This window comes from Phalaenopsis equestris, unplaced genomic scaffold (genome assembly GCF_001263595.1).
Source record: "Phalaenopsis equestris unplaced genomic scaffold, ASM126359v1 Scaffold000051, whole genome shotgun sequence".
NCBI classification, from domain to species: domain Eukaryota; kingdom Viridiplantae; phylum Streptophyta; class Magnoliopsida; order Asparagales; family Orchidaceae; genus Phalaenopsis; species Phalaenopsis equestris.
The window spans coordinates 122041-140074 of NW_018164493.1; positions in this window are offsets into that span (position 1 = coordinate 122041).

Consider the following 18034-nt stretch of genomic DNA (forward strand, 5'->3'; position numbering starts at 1 on the left):
AATTTTTTAAGGGTGTTATATATATATGCATAAATTGAAAAATAAAAAAAATTCAAAATTTGAATATTTTCGGACGATGAAATTGGACTCGCCCGAAAATAGAGCGCAAGTGACATGCTAACAACAAATTTTCATCATCCAACACGAATCTTGATGTAATATTTTGATCAAGAAATATTCAAATATTGATAAAAAGACTTTCAGAGCTCCGATTTCAGCAAACTTATGGTCAAACTGACCGACTCAATGAAACAGACCCAATGATACAAAAACTAGTCCAATCCGAGTCAGATCAGGCTCAGATCAAATCAATAAACCATTCTTGAAGATTTCGAGAGGCACTTGAAAGGACAAACGGATGTCAAGTCTAGCAAGTTCATAGTAGAATCGAGCGTCTCGATAAGACGAATCCGAGCCCAAGAATGCTCAATTCTGGCATTGTTAAGGCACTCAAATGTCCATCAAATGTCATCTAATCGAGGGAAGCTCTCAGACCGTTCGATCAAAATAATTCATATTCCTGCATTAATTCCACCCAAAACACTATAAATAGAGCCCCACCTCTCACATGATCGCGTCACTGCTGCACCCCGCCGCGGCACACCTTCGCAATACATCGCGTTGCCTCGACACCCCGCCCGGGTGCACCACTAGAACGTGACCACGCCGCACCGCCGTAAAGCCCCGCGTCGCCCCGACGCCATGCCGCAACGTTTCACCGCAACTCTTCGCCGTAACGTTTCACCGCAACAACTCTTCACCGCAACTCTTCGCCACAACAAGAAAGAAGATCCCGTTGCATGTCTGCTACGCAGGACGGGGACAACTTTCTTCTTTTGGGAAATCCCGAATTACCTGTTGGGTGGGGATGAGGACTCAATTTTTCTCTTCTCTTTGGCCTATTTATAGGCTCAAAAAGAACTAACACATTAAAGACTACAATAACTAAAAGCAATTAAAAAAAAAACTACAGCTCATAAAAAAAAAAACAGTTTCTAACATAAAATATATAGACATACATATTAACTGTATCATTTATTTCAATTTTCGATTTTCCGGCCCTTCAGGTCCGAAATTCAACCGAAGCAAAAAAATCTAATTTTTCTTTTTGGCACAGGATTCAAACCCGCACCCGCACCCGCACCCTCAACAAAGAAGGAAAAGAACCCAACCAACTCGCTATGCTAAACTTCCACTATGATTGGATTTATTAAATTTTTATACTTAAGTTGTAAAGTACACGCACACAGACACACACACACAGATATATATATATATATCTGTGTGTGTGTGTCTGTGTGCGTGTACTTTACAACTTAAGTATAAAAATTTAATAAATCCAATCATAGTGGAAGTTTAGCATAGCGAGTTGGTTGGGTTCTTTTCCTTCTTTGTTGAGGGTGCGGGTGCGGGTGCGGGTTTGAATCCTGTGCCAAAAAGAAAAATTAGATTTTTTTGCTTCGGTTGAATTTCGGACCTGAAGGGCCGGAAAATCGAAAATTGAAATAAATGATACAGTTAATATGTATGTCTATATATTTTATGTTAGAAACTGTTTTTTTTTTTATGAGCTGTAGTTTTTTTTTTAATTGCTTTTAGTTATTGTAGTCTTTAATGTGTTAGTTCTTTTTGAGCCTATAAATAGGCCAAAGAGAAGAGAAAAATTGAGTCCTCATCCCCACCCAACAGGTAATTCGGGATTTCCCAAAAGAAGAAAGTTGTCCCCGTCCTGCGTAGCAGACATGCAACGGGATCTTCTTTCTTGTTGTGGCGAAGAGTTGCGGTGAAGAGTTGTTGCGGTGAAACGTTACGGCGAAGAGTTGCGGTGAAACGTTGCGGCATGGCGTCGGGGCGACGCGGGGCTTTACGGCGGTGCGGCGTGGTCACGTTCTAGTGGTGCACCCAGGCGGGGTGTCGAGGCAACGCGATGTATTGCGAAGGTGTGCCGCGGCGGGGTGCAGCAGTGACGCGATGTGTTGTGGCAATGTGCCGCGGCAGTGTGTCGGTGCATCGCTGCGACGCGTTGCGACGACTGTCGTTAGCCATCGCTGACCTCCGTCGACCACCGCCGACTGTCATCGATTATCGTCAACTACCATCGATCACAGCCCACCTCCGTCAACCACCGCTGACTAGACGTTGTTAGTCGACGTTGTAACTTGGAAAACTAGTAACCCTTTCTCGACTATGGGATAAGGGACATCTGTAATTATTAACTTATAGTGAATTTTTACAACTGGACCGGACCCGTGGTTTTTCCCCTTTACGGGTTTTCCACGTAAAAATTTTTGTTGTTATCACAACTTCATTCATTTTCATCTGAGTGTGTGTTGAATACTTGCGCAACGCTAAGACGATAATCCATTACTCTATCGTCACGAATTTTCTAGCACGCAAATCTATTAAATTTAAGAGGGTATCATGAAGAGTATATTGGAAAAAATATTTTAAATTGAATTTTGAATTATGTTCATAATTTGGGAAATCCACATGGAATAAATTAATTCAAAAATTTAAATTAAATCAAGCTATTTATGGAAATGTAGATTTTGGTGAAGCCCTTAGTTTCGTGATGGAGTCATTCTGAATTTAATTAGGTGAGAGAAAATTTTAAAAACATTCTAAGAGAATATTTCAAATAAGTTAATGATTTTATATTTAAATAATAGATTAGTTAATTTGAGATGAATAATGCATCATGAACGCAACTAATTAATGAAATGAGCTAAATCTTCATATGTGTAATGAATTCTAACAAGAATAGTATTCACTTATAATTGAATAAATAAAATATTCTTATAGCCTTTTTTATGAATATGGTGGTGTCAACAGAGCTTTCTCAAAAGAAAATTTTAAAGGAAAATACTAAGCCTATTTTACTAATTATGTTGGTCGGTTCAATTAGAGATATAAATGTAGTGTAAATGACTTCTTATCTTTGGTAGAATTTCCTCTTATTTTTCTTCATCTATAGATGGAATGAAAAAGTTTATTTTATCAAAGGTAACATGAGTGGATTTCTCTACTGCTAAAATTCTCTTATTAAAAACTATATAAGTTTTTTCTATTTGGAGTATCAAAATATTCTAAAGTTAGATATTAAACAAATTAATACAAAGCATTTGAATTTAAAGACATGTAAGTGAGAGAGATTTGGATTTCTTTCTTTTAATAGTTGATATAAAGTTTTTTAAACTTAAGTCTCACACTTACTCTATTCAACACGTAACAAACAGTGTTGCTTCAACCGAAAAGTATTTAAAAAGCTTGTATTCAAACTTCTCATTTTTAAATTTTCCACATTGATCACAATGAATAGTTGTAATATTATAAACAAGTTTTTGCCCATACAACAAATATTTTAAAAATAACATATGATTTACATTTATATCTTAGTAATTTCACCCATAAAAATCATGCTAATTCATCTACATTTAGATGTCTATAAGAATTTGTTTTTCTAAGCTAGTGGTGTTTAGTGATCCAAATGGACCCATACATAAAATAAATAAGGGTTTAATTGTGACTAAATTATTAGTAGAATGGAAAGATGATCTAACATGATTTCCATGATAACAAACATAACATTTTTGGGCATTTATAAATTCTAGTTTAGGTATCTCTATTACTAAAGTTGATTATTTAATTTTTTAAGGGTGTTCATACTAAAATGACATAGTTTCCTTTGCAACAACCGAAATTCATCGAAACTGATTTTGAGTCAACAAAATTTTTAGATCTTCTCACATTTTTTAAATTAATCAAATAAACATTACTAATATTAATACCACCAATTACCTTCTGTAAATTATTTTCAGCAAGCCACTTTTTATTCCCTTCTAGATTTTAGTGTTAAGTATTTACTTCAATAAGGTAGATTAATGCGTATGGTGACGAGATTCCACATTTTTTTTTACTTCCCATTTCAATGGTGTGTTCATATGAGATTTATTGGGGCATAATAAGCAATGTATACAGCTACTCCACATGAATGACATGTAAAGCTAGGAAATGAATGCATAAATCTATGAGATATAAGGCTCTTCCTTTGAGAAGAGAATGCAACTAGAAGTGCCAGTCCAGATGGTGCAAATGGTGGTGAGGATTAGTGACCTATTTTTTAAGATCTAATACTTCTCTTTTGAGGTAAGCATTTCCACTTTTAGTTATTCAAAGAACAACCTTTAATTTATGCTCCCACACTCGAAAACTATTAATTACACTTCCTAAATAAATATAACATTCTTTTAATTTAAAATGAATGAGATCTTTTTTTCAATTTCTTCATTCTTTTTTTTGTGTAATGTAAGAAAGGGTTGTGTTTTTTTATAATGATGCAAAATCATTTTTCAAAGGCGCATATTTCCTTTTCATAATTTTAAAAGTTGAATGTTGTTCCTTAATAAACGTAAAAAGTTAATTATAAGTAAGATCGTATTGTTTTTCAGCCTTTAATTCACTAGATTTGCCATCTGCCATTAAGCACAAATTTCTAACTCCTCTATTTCAATCTCTAATAAGTTTGAATCTGAGTTGATTTTGAAGGATTTTTTCAATAAATTTTTAGTTTTCTTATGGTCACTTCTTTCTCTTTTCTTTACTCTTTAGAACAAGAATATTTCAAATTTGGGTAATCTAGCTTGTTACATTCAAAGAAGATAATATCATAAGAAGATTAAAACATATTCTTAGCTCTCTATTTTTTTTCTTTCTTTTTTTTTTGTTCTTTAGAAGGAAGTGGAATCTTTTGGTCATGATTATGACTTCATCATCCTCTCCATTCTCAAATTCACGTTGTTTAGTTTCTTTAGCCTTAAATTTAATAATTTTCTCTCATCTTCTTTTTACTAAATAAACCTGCCTTTGTAAGATTTTTTGTTTATAAGTTATTAGGGATCGAAGTAGAAGGTAAATAGAGTAAACAAAAAGATCTTTTGAATAAGAAATCATAGTGATTTTGAAATCCTAAGATCTAGCAAATTTCTTAAAATTTTATTTATTTATTTAGCATTAGCAAAAACTTTACCAAGTGTATGCAATGATGTAGTAACTTTAGAAAATTGAGTATACATGTTTGAGATGCTTTCGCTAGGTTTCATACAAAAAAAATTATACTCATGAAGTAGCATACTTTTAGAAGATTATTTGACTTCATTTGTAGCCTTGCAGGAAAAATAAAGTTGGTCCCAAATTTATTTTAAAATTCTACAATTAGAAACACGTTTCTAAGCTTTGAATTTTGAAGTGCAGAAAATATCGTTCAAGTATTTAACATTCATTTGATCAAGTTTTTTTTTCCTCATTACTCCATTCATTAAAAAGAATGTCAAAAACAAAATCATTTTTAGATTTCAAGAATAGTGAATAACAATCTAAGTTCCATATTTTGAAATCAATATATTACATAATATTGGATATGCAATCTTTCTAACAATCAAATGAAATATCATCAAATTGTGGTGTTCAGGTAGTCAAATACTCTTCAGAAGTGTTTTAATTATCAAGATGTGCTATAGGCTGATCTACATTAGGTGCTTAAGTATAACAAATAAGAACCCTCTGTAACACCAATTAAAGGTTTTTATTATACCTAAAGAACTGAAGGGGGTTGAATTGGGTGTGCATAAAAATGATTTAAAATTAAATCTTAATTGCTATTATTTTATAAAAGTTTTATGTTATGAACGTGTTGAGATAAGCAGAGTAGCTAATCGTAGCAATTACATAAAAAAAAAGATGATAGGAGGCACAAGATTTTTATGTCCTAGGAAACTAATCCCATGCCTTAATTTCAAATGGAATAATAATAACAATCAAGGTGTAGGAAATTAGCAATGGGGAAACACTCAAGTAAACCCTACAAGTAGTTGAAGAAATCAAGGTAATCCAAACCCAACACAAAAATAACCCCCAGATTCACTCAAAACACCCAGTTTAGAAATAAAAGACCAGGTTTGGAGGAGAATGTGTTACAAGTAGGGAGCCAAATATAGACATGTTGGATCCATACAAAATATTGAAAATCAAAATAGACAGTTGGAAAACTTAATTAGTAATAACTTCTATGAAACACTCCTTATTAATACTAAAGAGAATCTAAAAGATTAGAATCATGAGTAGTGTAAGGCCACTCGAGTGAGAATGAGGAAGGAGGAGGAAGATACCCTTAGGAGAGAGGGAAAAATCGTTGAGCCAAATGTAGAAAAGCCTACCTCATCTCTTAAGATAAGATAAGAGAGACTACCATCACCATTCATTCTGAGATTCCAGAAGCATAGGAGGGACCAACAAATGTTCCAGGTTCTAAAAGTTGTTAATAAACTCACCATCAATATGCCTTATGCTAAATCCCTAGAACAATTATCAATTTTTGTGGGGTTTATAAAAGATATTAGGGACATGAAGATAAAACTAGGAGCCTCTGAGAAAGTGGTCTTGATGGAAGAGTGTAGTTCCATTCTGAAAAGTAATTTGCCTACAAAATTGAAAGTCCCAAGTATCTTCACCATCCTTTGTGCCATAAAAAAGAAATTTATTGGAGAAACCACATGTGTCTTAAAATCTAGCATAAACCTTATGCCTCTATCCAGTGCATAGAGGCAAAATGGTTAGGATTAGAAGAAATCCAATGCACCACTCTGACTCTCTAGTGAGTGGACTGATCTTTGACCAACTCAAGAGGAATCATATAGAAAGCTGTGGTTAAGGTTAAAAATTTTATATTCCCTGTTAATTTTGTGGCCATTGATGTGGAGAAGGATAAGTAGATACGCTTGATTCTTGGTCAACCCTTTTTAGCCACAAAAGGGGCAATGATTGATGTTTAGAAGGGAAAATTAAATATAAGACTCAATGATAAGGAGGTGACATTTGATCTTTTAAAAACAATAAGTTTCTCCTAAGCCTCTAGGGATGGTCAAGTTCATAATGTATAAGTGTTGGTGGAGGTAGTTGATAGGTAATCTTCTGAAATTGAAAAATTAGACCCCGAAGACCAAGTTTTTATAAATGTATTCTATTGGAATATAATCAAGGAAGAAAATACTCTTTGTTTAGAGGCGACTGTTTGAGTTGTTAAGGAGATAGTTGAGTCAATAGATTAACACATAGGAGAAGCCCCAATGATAGTGTTAGTGATTTTCCTTAGCTAAGAAGGTGTGACTTCTTAGGAGGATATTCCAATTTGCCCTCATGAGTAATCGTCAGTCAATTAAGTCACCAAAGAGGAGAGTGCTAGAAGATTTAGGGAACAAACTACTTTTTAGGATTTATCATCCAATTTGACCCCTGCTTGGTCATTTGAAAGTGGACATCATGAGCGCAATTGGGAGTTTAATAAAAATTTCTATACATGAGGGATAAAAGGAACTCCTATTTTTCAAAAGAGCCTAGAGAAAGATTAATATCAGATAATTTAAGAAATTCTGTAGATATTTGAAATTTGGATAGATTAATAAGGGCTTATTAAGAGGGAAATTGATCCTGGAGAATCTCATTAGGTTTGGAATGATATGGCAAGATCCAAATGAGGATGTTAAACTAAGCAATATTTTGGGAGGAAACCCAAGTGTTATATATGATTTTAAATTTATTTTTATGTTTTTGTATCACACATTGCTTCAAATTTTATTTGAGTTACTGTTTTATGTAGGTTAGGAGTGCTTTCTGGATGTTTGAACTTTATTATGTGTATAACTAAGGTTAGGACATCTCAAAAGGGGCCAGAGAAGCAAATCATAACAAAACTTGGTGTTTCAGACCAACTTAATGTTAACATCACTTTTTTTGAGGTCTAGTCTTTCTTCCTTAGAAGCTTAGGATCTAGCCAAAGGACCTTCCTATTGACTATCCTAGAGGATTACTGATGTAACCCTACCCATTATAAACTCTAAATACCTCTTTACTTTTCTTGGAGTTCCACATGTATGGTTTTGACCTCTAGCACTGACCCAACCCGCAATTATGTGTATTTTTAATCTCCAAAGTATTGTCAAAAACTTGACCCAAATTATATTCAACGGCTAGTGTGAATAAATGAAATGATATAGAAAATAAAAAATAAAACTTCACACTAGAGGTACTACGCAAGCATACATATCGTTCTAAGTAATATAGGATTTTCTTTAAAAATCCCAGTATTAATCCCACGAGGATAGTTGGACTTTTTAAGTTGGCTTGCAAAACTTAGAAGCAAATTCTATTTAAATTATAGATTAAATAAAAATGAAATGACCACAACAATTAAGACAAAATGAAAGCAGATAGAAACAACTATAATTAACAATTTAATAAAAGCAATTCTAATTAATTTGAATATTTTGAAAAGATCTTTCCCCTTGCAAAAAGATATTAATCTATGTATGATTTGAATGACTAAAAATATGATGATCTATTGTGACAAATAGGAGCATTCATATTCTTTACTCCCTCCCATTGCTAGCAAAGAACATTGGTTAATTTAGAGTTTTTCACCAGCTTGTGTAGTAGTGTTGAACATATTCTGGCTTCTCACCTCCAGATTACCCACTGTAGCCTCTCTGTAGGACCTATTAGGGACCCTTACAATTCAAACTCTAAACCCAATTGGAAAAAGAATCTAGTCTCTCACTCTAGAAATATCAATTCTATGCCCATCAGAACTTGTCTTCCTATATATTTGCTTTCCCCCTTAGGTGATCGTAACGGATCTGCCTAGAATGAAGTGTGACACTCACTAGTTGGGTAAAATCATAGCCCTCCTGGGTCATTATGTTTCTCAATGGATTTTAACCTCACAAGTGGCCCATTTGTAAAGACAATGAAGAATCGGTGAAAATATCATCATAATTTTTAAAAGTAAAAAGAAATCTTTAAATCATTCTCATCCCACAAGATTAGTTCTCAAAAGCAAGGAGAAAGAAAGGGAACTACTCAAAATTTATGTAGAATAAAACCAAAACACCAAATTTGTATTGAAATTCAAGTATTAAAAACAAAAACTTAAACACAAATGCAAAGGGTTGCTTCAAACACCCCTTCAAAATTTGGCCAAATTCAATGGATCTTCTAGAAGGGAAGTTACTGGCGCAATAGCGCCAGTCTGAGCACTATAACGTCCACTGCACTCGTTTGTGGCTCTATTGCGCCAGAGGGCGGCCTATGGCGCCATATGCATTGCACCATTTTTGTTCATTTTTCTCACATTTTCTCTAAATGTCCATTTCATATACCTGAAACCAAAACCATACAAAATACCTTCTTTTAAAGTGCAATATCACTAAAAATATACATAAAATGATCATAAAACACGCACTAAAAATAAGTAATTTTAAGGTGGATCAAGCACCTAGTGGGATGAAACCACCGTTAGAGAGCTTAGAAAAAGTCCCCATAGGACTGACAAGCCTTAGGGTTAGCCCTTGAGGGAGCTCAGGAAGAGTCCCCACAGGACTGACAAGCCTTAGTGTTAGCCCTGAGTGGCTTGGTCTTAGTTAAGCTTACACACACACCTCACCACAATTCACTCACAAACTAAAACCCTAAAATCACCTACACTTAACCTGGTTCCCCACCCTTATGGAAACTCGTGTGTGTGGTCCCCAAGCTCGTAACCCTTGGCTAGGATAACTAGGACAAAGGCATGTAGGATACAAAATGGGCTTGCCCAATGGTTTCATGGCATCAAAGGGGTAAAATCATGATTGGTATGTTTAATGACCTCCAATTCCACGTAAATATCTTACCTTGGCCTCTAACCCCCAAAGTTCAAAAAAATTACCAAAATACCCCTGAAATCCTAAAATCCTCAAAATTACTAAAATACCCCTACACCTCCACAAAATTACCAAAACGCTTCCAGTGCCAAAAAATTGCCAAAATCCCTAATTTCACTTAAAATTTCACCAAAACCTATTATAGTCACCCAATGACCGTAATTGCAACAAACTTTACCAGAAATTATCAAAATTCCTAAATTATTCCTAAGCTTCTGAAATTCCCAAATCACCCCTAATTTCCACAAAATTCATTTCAAATTTATTCAATTTCATATCCACACTAAATTTCATCTTGTCTAAGACCAATTGAGATCAAATCTAACCCCAATTTGATTAACCCATGGTTAATTTCAAAATCAAATTCATCATGTATACTTTAAAAGCCCATGCCCATCTGCATTTCTAAAAGCCCATGACATTAATTTTAAGAGGCCCAATTTTAGCCCACATGACAAAATCCCTTCTTCATCACCCCATGTTAATCAAAATCATTTTATCATGGCATCATACCAAGCATACCATACATGTGCATGAAATTTTATCCAAATGGGTCATGCTGACATTTTGATTTAAAATTCATAAAACCTTAATTTCCTTTTGCATGAAACACCCTTATGGCCTCATACATGGCATGACATGCCTCATGGCGCCTTACATGGACATCACGAGGGCACACATGGACATCAAGAGGTCAAACTAACCAAATTTGGCAAGTGGAGGTGACTCTTTCCTCTTCCTTCTTCACTTGGATTTTTCCCCTTTCATGAAACATTTAAACCCTTGCCCCATGCCCAGACCAGCCACCAAAACTCACCTAAACCTTCTTGGGGGTATGTGAGTCAAGAAATCAACCTAAACCACTTTAAGACCAAACCTAGCCACTGGACCAAGGGGTTAAACACAACCTAAACCAATTTTCCAAAACCTCATTTCTTCCTTGGTATTCTCCTTGAAGCCTCCTTGGAACAAAATTGAGCTGACCACTCAACCTCCCTGGCCTCCCTGAGCTCAAAGGTGACCTTGCCTTAGTCGACCAGTCACCCAGCCACTGGAAAACACCAAGCCCGAGAGCCTTCCCAGGGATTAAACCCAAAATTGGGACTCCCTAAGCTGGCCCATTGTCATTGGCTATCAGAGCTCTTCCTCCCTCCACTTAAGCGGCCCCTTGGCCACCATGGCTTGCCCTGATGGCAGCCATGGCTCTCTCTATAAAATCAACACCCACCACAGCCTGAAAATGGAGATGAAATTTTGTTGAGCAAAATCCCCCCAATTTGTTACCAAAGCTTCCCACAGTGACCCTAAGCCTAAGTCCACTCTCCTCAGCTGTTGATTTCCACCACCCAAGCTCAATTTAGCTACTAAAATGCAGGGCAATTTCCATCCTTGGAAAAAATCACCTCCAAAATCTAAATTGAGCTGCCCAAAAGCTTCCCCATATTCCTAAACATCATTCCCCATCCAAGCCCCATCATCCTGAGCCCTCTGCACCAGACCTTGACCAAGGCCACACCACCCTCTGATCAAGCTCCTACACAGACCCAACCACAAATCAAATTGACACTTGAGGGACGTTCGTGGGACTCCAACAAAGCCTCTACAACCATCTGATTGAGGTCACACCTCTCGAACCAAGGTACATCTTGAAATTTTCCAATTTTCTCTCTATTTCATCAATTGTGAAGTACATCTTAATTTCATATGCATGTAACCTTATAGATAGGGCCGTTTCACCTATATGAAGCTATAGGAACAATCCCCATGTAATTTCTTTAAGAATCGAGCAAGATCGTAAGGTTTGAAAATGAGTGGTTCTTAGGTTAAGTTTATCGAGGACGATGAAAGGATGCCTTCCGTTTTCGCTTGTATCAGATGGATGGATCAGATGCAATTGGAAGAGGGGACGATGAAGGAACCGTGGGTCGTGTGGCAGCTGAGCGTGAAGTCCCACGAATGGGAGCATGCCACATGTGCTTTCAAAGATGTCAAGGATCCAGTCAACACCGCGTGGATAAGTAAATAATTAGGGTTATTTTTTATTTAAATTAATTACATAAACTTTAAAAATTCATAACTTAGTATAAGAAAATGCTAAAAATAACATAAAAATACTTTTATGCTTAGTGAACATAGGAGAACCCTTTCTCCACGTGCTAGGGTTTAACCGTTCACCACGACATCTACATATATTAAAAAACGTGGAAGACTTCTTCTCGTGTCGGAAGGCATTGAGAAGTTGCAGAGGATTCAACCTGGAGGGTTCAGCTTGCTCGTCTCCAGCAATAAGAGTAGAAAGTTTCTCCTTAATGTGGACTAAAAATAAAAAAAATTTCGTAGTATTTTTTTTAAAATTAATTAAATATTCTAAATTTGTTTTAATTATAAGTAATTAAATATTAATCACAAAAATATGAAATTTGTAGGTTCATTCCTCACATGTTTAGGGATGTTCTTTGATTTTTCCAAAATGAGAGGACACCTTTAACATTGGAAACTCTAATTTTCAAAGTAAACCACCCTTATTTTGCTAAAAATAATTCTAATAAATAAAATATAAAAAAATTACAAAAATTGGTTTGGTAAGTTTACTGTGGTCAGAGAAACTTAGAAAAAATAAAAATCAAATTAAAAAAATTTAAAATATATTTTTCTATTTTAAAATTAAGAAAACTATAAAAAATAAGAAAAATACAAAATAATTGAAAAATATCACCAAAATAACCAAAATTGAAGAAAATGACCCTAGGAAGTCTCTGTAAAAATTGTAAAGCCATAAAAATTATTTTTAATGCATAAATGTATTTTATAAGTAAATAAGTATTTTTGCTTAAAAAAATTACATTAATTAAAATATAATTCAAAACATCATAAAAATTGGCTTGAGTGGTCCTTTGATCCATGTAAAACCTACAACAATTTTCTTAGGACAGAGGATATGTTTTAATTAAGTAAATGAATCAAATTTGAAAATATTTATTTTTGCGTTAAAATAATTCCAAAAAATCAAATAAAAAACAGAAAAATACAAAGTCTTTTTTAATGTCTTAGTTAACCAATGAGTGGCAATCTAACAAAGTTTTAAAGTTATTTGAGTCAAATTGAAAGAGTTATGAGGTAAAAAGCCCTAGAGGTATAATGGTAATTATGAAGTTTTGAGCCTTAGGCTCTGTTTGGCGCAGCTGTAACTTCTCAGCTTTTCAGCTGCAGGTGTGTTGCCCCAGGGAGCTGCTATGGGAAAGTTGTTGCAAGGAAGTTGGTTGTCTATTTGGTGCAGCTGTGTGAAAATAGTTTTGGAACAGTTGTTTCTGGAAAAATGATTATGTTGCCCCTGTTTGGTAAAACTATTTAAAACGAAACTGTGATAGCGATAGTTTTGATATTTCTGAAGCAGAATTTCACTTCGATGCCCAACTAATTTTGTGAGATAAAAATTAATTATATTGTACAGCAATAGGACCATTTTCTCATCTTAAAGTCTCAATTTGTGTTCTGTAATTCAAGATTCGCATCACATCCATTATTTCATGTTAGCATGTCCACACACAATAGCTCTTTTTTTTATCAAACTAAACAAAATGTATGATTCAGCCTTATAGACTAAAATTTCAATTCCAAACCCAAATGTTGAAGCCTTATAAACTAAAATTTCAATTCCAAACCCAAATGTTGAAGCCTTATAAACTAAAATTTCAATTCCAAACCCAAATGTTGAAGCTTGTAACTAAAATTTCTATCAACCATTTCCTTAACGTTCATCCTATTGCTGAGGCCAAGATCTTCAAGGCCACCAACATAAAAAATGCATCACCTCTCCCTAATTGTTACACGCATGTATAGTAATTTCATCTTCCAACAGAAAGAAGTAAAATTGTTACTGAAATCTTAACATCACTGCCTGTCTAAATTCCTCCTATCTCATATATTTGTAATCATCTCTCTTACCGCATTGGCCAGGTAAATGAATATTAAACAGCACAGCTAGCAGCCTTATCTCTTCTTCATCTTCATGCTTTATTGTATACGATTCCATTAAGCAGTTCTGCAGGCCTTCACTTCTTACACGATATTTCACAATTTAAATGACCACATTTTACATGATATGAAGTCTGGCAATTCTTGTATCTCCTCATGACATAAATTAATGATTGGAACTTAAGAAGAAGGTAAAACATAGGTTTAGATAAAGCAATGCGAGAGATTCAGGAAGGAAAACAGAATGATTTTGGGTAGTAGCAATGACACAGAGAGAGGAGAGAAGTGGAGAGGTGAGAAAAAAGAAAGGCGGAGGGAATTAAGCATGGTGAGACTTCCTACTTCCTGGATTGCAATTACGTACCTGAAGGGAATTAAGCATTGTGAAATCTCCTGCTTTCTGAAGTGGAGAGATTGAAAACAAGGGAAGAAGATGGGTTTGTGATTACGTACCTCCTGCTTCCTGGTTCATTGTTGGTCGGGGAAGAAGAAGCAAAGGTCGCGCGGTTGGGATCACCAGGCGAGGCGATGGAGAGATGGCTCGGCAATGAATGCTAGCGAAGAAACAAAGCGGGGGCAATTTGGATTATTAGCGAGGTGAAAGTTAGGGCCGCGGAATTGATCCTGCGGCCCGCTTTTCGCCCGCTTTCGCGTCATGTGGCCGCGAAGTCGGGAGAAAAACAGGGAATGTTCACGGTTTGGGGCCGCGCCGCTCAAAAAAAGCGGCCCCAAGCGGACCCTTACTTAAAATTTTAGGTCAAATCAGAGGGTAAAAGGGTAATATTGATCATAGTTGGTCCCCTAGGATGATTGAAACATAAAGGGATCAGAGGTAGAATCAATTCACACCATTCTTTACTAAGGAATAAAATTGCAATCAATTGAAATTTTATAATTTGGAAGATAAGTACATTGGATGATTCTAATGTGATGGGGCATGAGATAGCAAGGCAATAATTACTTAATTTGAAGCCCCAAATCAATGGTTAAGCCTAAGTCAATTGTTCAATAAGAATCAAATCTATTTCACTTAACTTTTTAAAATTACAAATACACCCATAAGAGAATTAAGAGCTCGGTAGTGGGCTAGGTTTGATCTAAAGTTATATAAAGAGATTAGAAAAGAAAGGGCATAACTCATCTTAAACACTACCAGCTCACTTAAATGATTGGGCTCACCCTTGGGTTGACCACACATTCAAAACCCTGAAACATAATAAGACAGGTAACCCCTGGCCTACTCATGGGTTAATTAAGATGAATACTTAGCACAAATTAAAGACATTAATTCCAACTTGGATGATTTAAATAACAATCTAGCAAGACCATAATGAAATTAAAGTGATCTAAGAGATTGTAAGTTTGTTTAGAATGTTTTATAGATACTCTATAGAAGATTTTAGAAACTTTAGAGGACCTATGAGTCTGCTACAATTCATTGAAAAAATTTTCTTCAAAATATAATGAAATTGACATGAAATTCTTATGAACCCACCAAGTTTTGGCTCGGGACCCGATAACTCACAACTCAATAGAAATACCCCGACACTACTTATCCTTTATGAATAACCCAATGGGTATGGGATTTGGATAAAGTGTTTAAACTCTTTTAAGAAACTGAGGATATTTGGTATGACCAATTATGGATCATCAGATTGGTGTAAGTCTGAGATTCAGGCAGTAAGGGCGATGACGACATTATATATGTGTGATAAACAAGGGAAACAAAGTGGGATTTGAGAATAGCATCTCATACCCTAAGGATCCTTCAGGAAAGGGGATAGGACCGATGATGTTGTTCACCAACACTTGGTAAGAATTTACCTCTTTCAATCTTAGGTTGTCAGCATTTTCAGTCTGATCAGCATGATTAACTCGTGGGCAATCTAAATCTTTCAAATATATTTAAAACATGATGTTCTCAAAATCTCACTGCTTTTGACTCTAAACAAAGTATTATATGCATGAAAAAGTAAAAGAGTTTTAAATACATAATTATGTTCCACTAGTTAATCCTCTTGGTTAGGCTAGAGTATGCTCTAATGAGATTGTTTGACCGATAAATTCCGTCCAAAGTTGGAAACACACAGCCCATCTCTGAGCCCCCAACTTTACAAAGTCTTACATTAGCCTGATCTTTCATATGTGGGTACCAGTTTTATTTTTCTTGCTCGTTCTTTCCTACAATTGGTTTTCCACTTATTGAGTTTCTGTGCTTTTCTCATTATCTTTTTCTCATGATTTACTTAAAATTCATGCAACTATATCATGCTTTATGATATTAACCATGTTGTAGTAGCAGGGGCCCAGGTACGTTCATTTATATATTTACAATAATTTTCTTTACTACAGTATTTCTTTTACTGTCCTTTAACTTTTGTTTTTATAATTTCAAGACCTTTAGAATAGAAAAAAGCAGTTGGTTTACCTAGGGTGGATCACTGCAAAACCTAAACACATACCTTTTAATTAATTGGATTAACAATAATTGAAAGAAAAACATAAGACATAAAATACTAAATCTGAAGCAGCTATCAACAAAGATCTTGGAGCAAGCTAAATCAGATGGAGGATGACGATCTACAACACCAAAACTGATCTATATCAGCTAAACATTTCTTAGAATTAAACAACAAGTCATAGGACTTAGAGGTAGCTCGTCTAGCACGAAGTAAATCCTCAATTTATCTTTAGGAATTTGCCAACCATGTTGTGCGATCTAAGCCCTAACTCGCTTTAGACTCTGAGGTTGTCACTTGTTACGACATAAACCTCCCAATCTTCCAGGCAAATTGTATGACCGCGTCATGCAGATGTAAGTCATAAATGATAAAATTGACAGGATGAAACATCAAAATATATATCTTCTCCTCAAAATATAAAGCCACATAAAATGATAGTTTGGGAAGTCGCTGAGGTTCTCCTCAGGGTTCGTGACATCCCCTACTTTTCTTCCTTTGGATTCCTAAAATAAATTATTTCTATTTTGGTCCATTCTCACTTAATTTTCCAAGTCCAACTTTGAAACCCTAAACTTTGAGATTCTTGAAGACAAATACCTCTGATCTAAACCGATAATTTTCGTAAGTGACTTTGGTCATTTGAGATGTAATTAACTGTATGGGTTTGCATCTATAGGGAGTGTTAAGAGCCCGGGTAATATAAACCCTATCTTTTTTTTTTAATTAAAGAGCAGAATTAAAGAGCAGCTCATGGCTCCTTATGCGTTAATTAAAAAGAAAATTACATAGTTAGGGAGCGAAAGTGGATCCCCATCTAAAAAAAAAAAAAAAAAACAACAAACCCCTAGGGGTTCCGCTCTCCCCAATATCGCAATACAATGCAACAAAAACAAAACAAACCAAAGGTACATGCAATCATTCAAAACATATACGAAAAGAAAAAGTATACCAAAAAAATTACACGTACATAAAGTCCCAAAATAACAGTGTACATAAAATCCCATAGTAATAATGGTGTCGAGGAGCAGGGTCAAACTGACGGCTTGTAGATCCAGTGAAGATCGCAACAATAAAAGCCAAAACCTGCAAGTAGTGAGGAAATCCGCAAAACTTCTCATAAATTGTTCATTGCCAAGAGGAAACCATCCCTACTGCTCCAAACAATTCCCAGATGTCCGAAAATGAAAGGCAGCAACTCCATACATCTCATGTTATATTTACCAAATCCAATAAACATAAATGAGATCCCAGGCATCCAAAAAGAGCAAGCTAAGCAAGATAAAACATGAAAACCAGCCTCACGGTCCAAATTCGAAGACAAAACGGGGTGAAAAAGGCTACCAAAATGTAACTCAGAATAAATCATGATAGATCGAACAGTTAAACAGTAAAAAGAACCAATAAAAAATGGATCAGAAATTAACAGAGAGAAATATAAAATCCCTCTATCTTCTGATATAAGGAACAATAAGTAAATTCCCATTTAAAAGATTTTGAAGTTAAGGGGGCACCACACCCACAATAATTCGTTGGAATAATTCGTTGGAGACCTTATTTGGCCAACCAATCAGTAGCAGTGTTACTTTCCCTATAGATGAAATTAAATTGCAAAACCAAATTATCCCTTTTAATGAACCCCTGAATCATGTTGAACAGACAAATGACATTCCAGGTAGGGAAGGTGCTCTTATTTAGAATATTAAACATAGCCATAGAATTTGTCTCGATAATTAAAGCATGGTCATGTAAGGTCACAAGAATGAGTAAAGAATTCCATAAAGAATAAAACTCGGCTTCTAAAGGTGTCGAAGCACAAACCGGTGAGGCAAAGTAACATAGGCATCT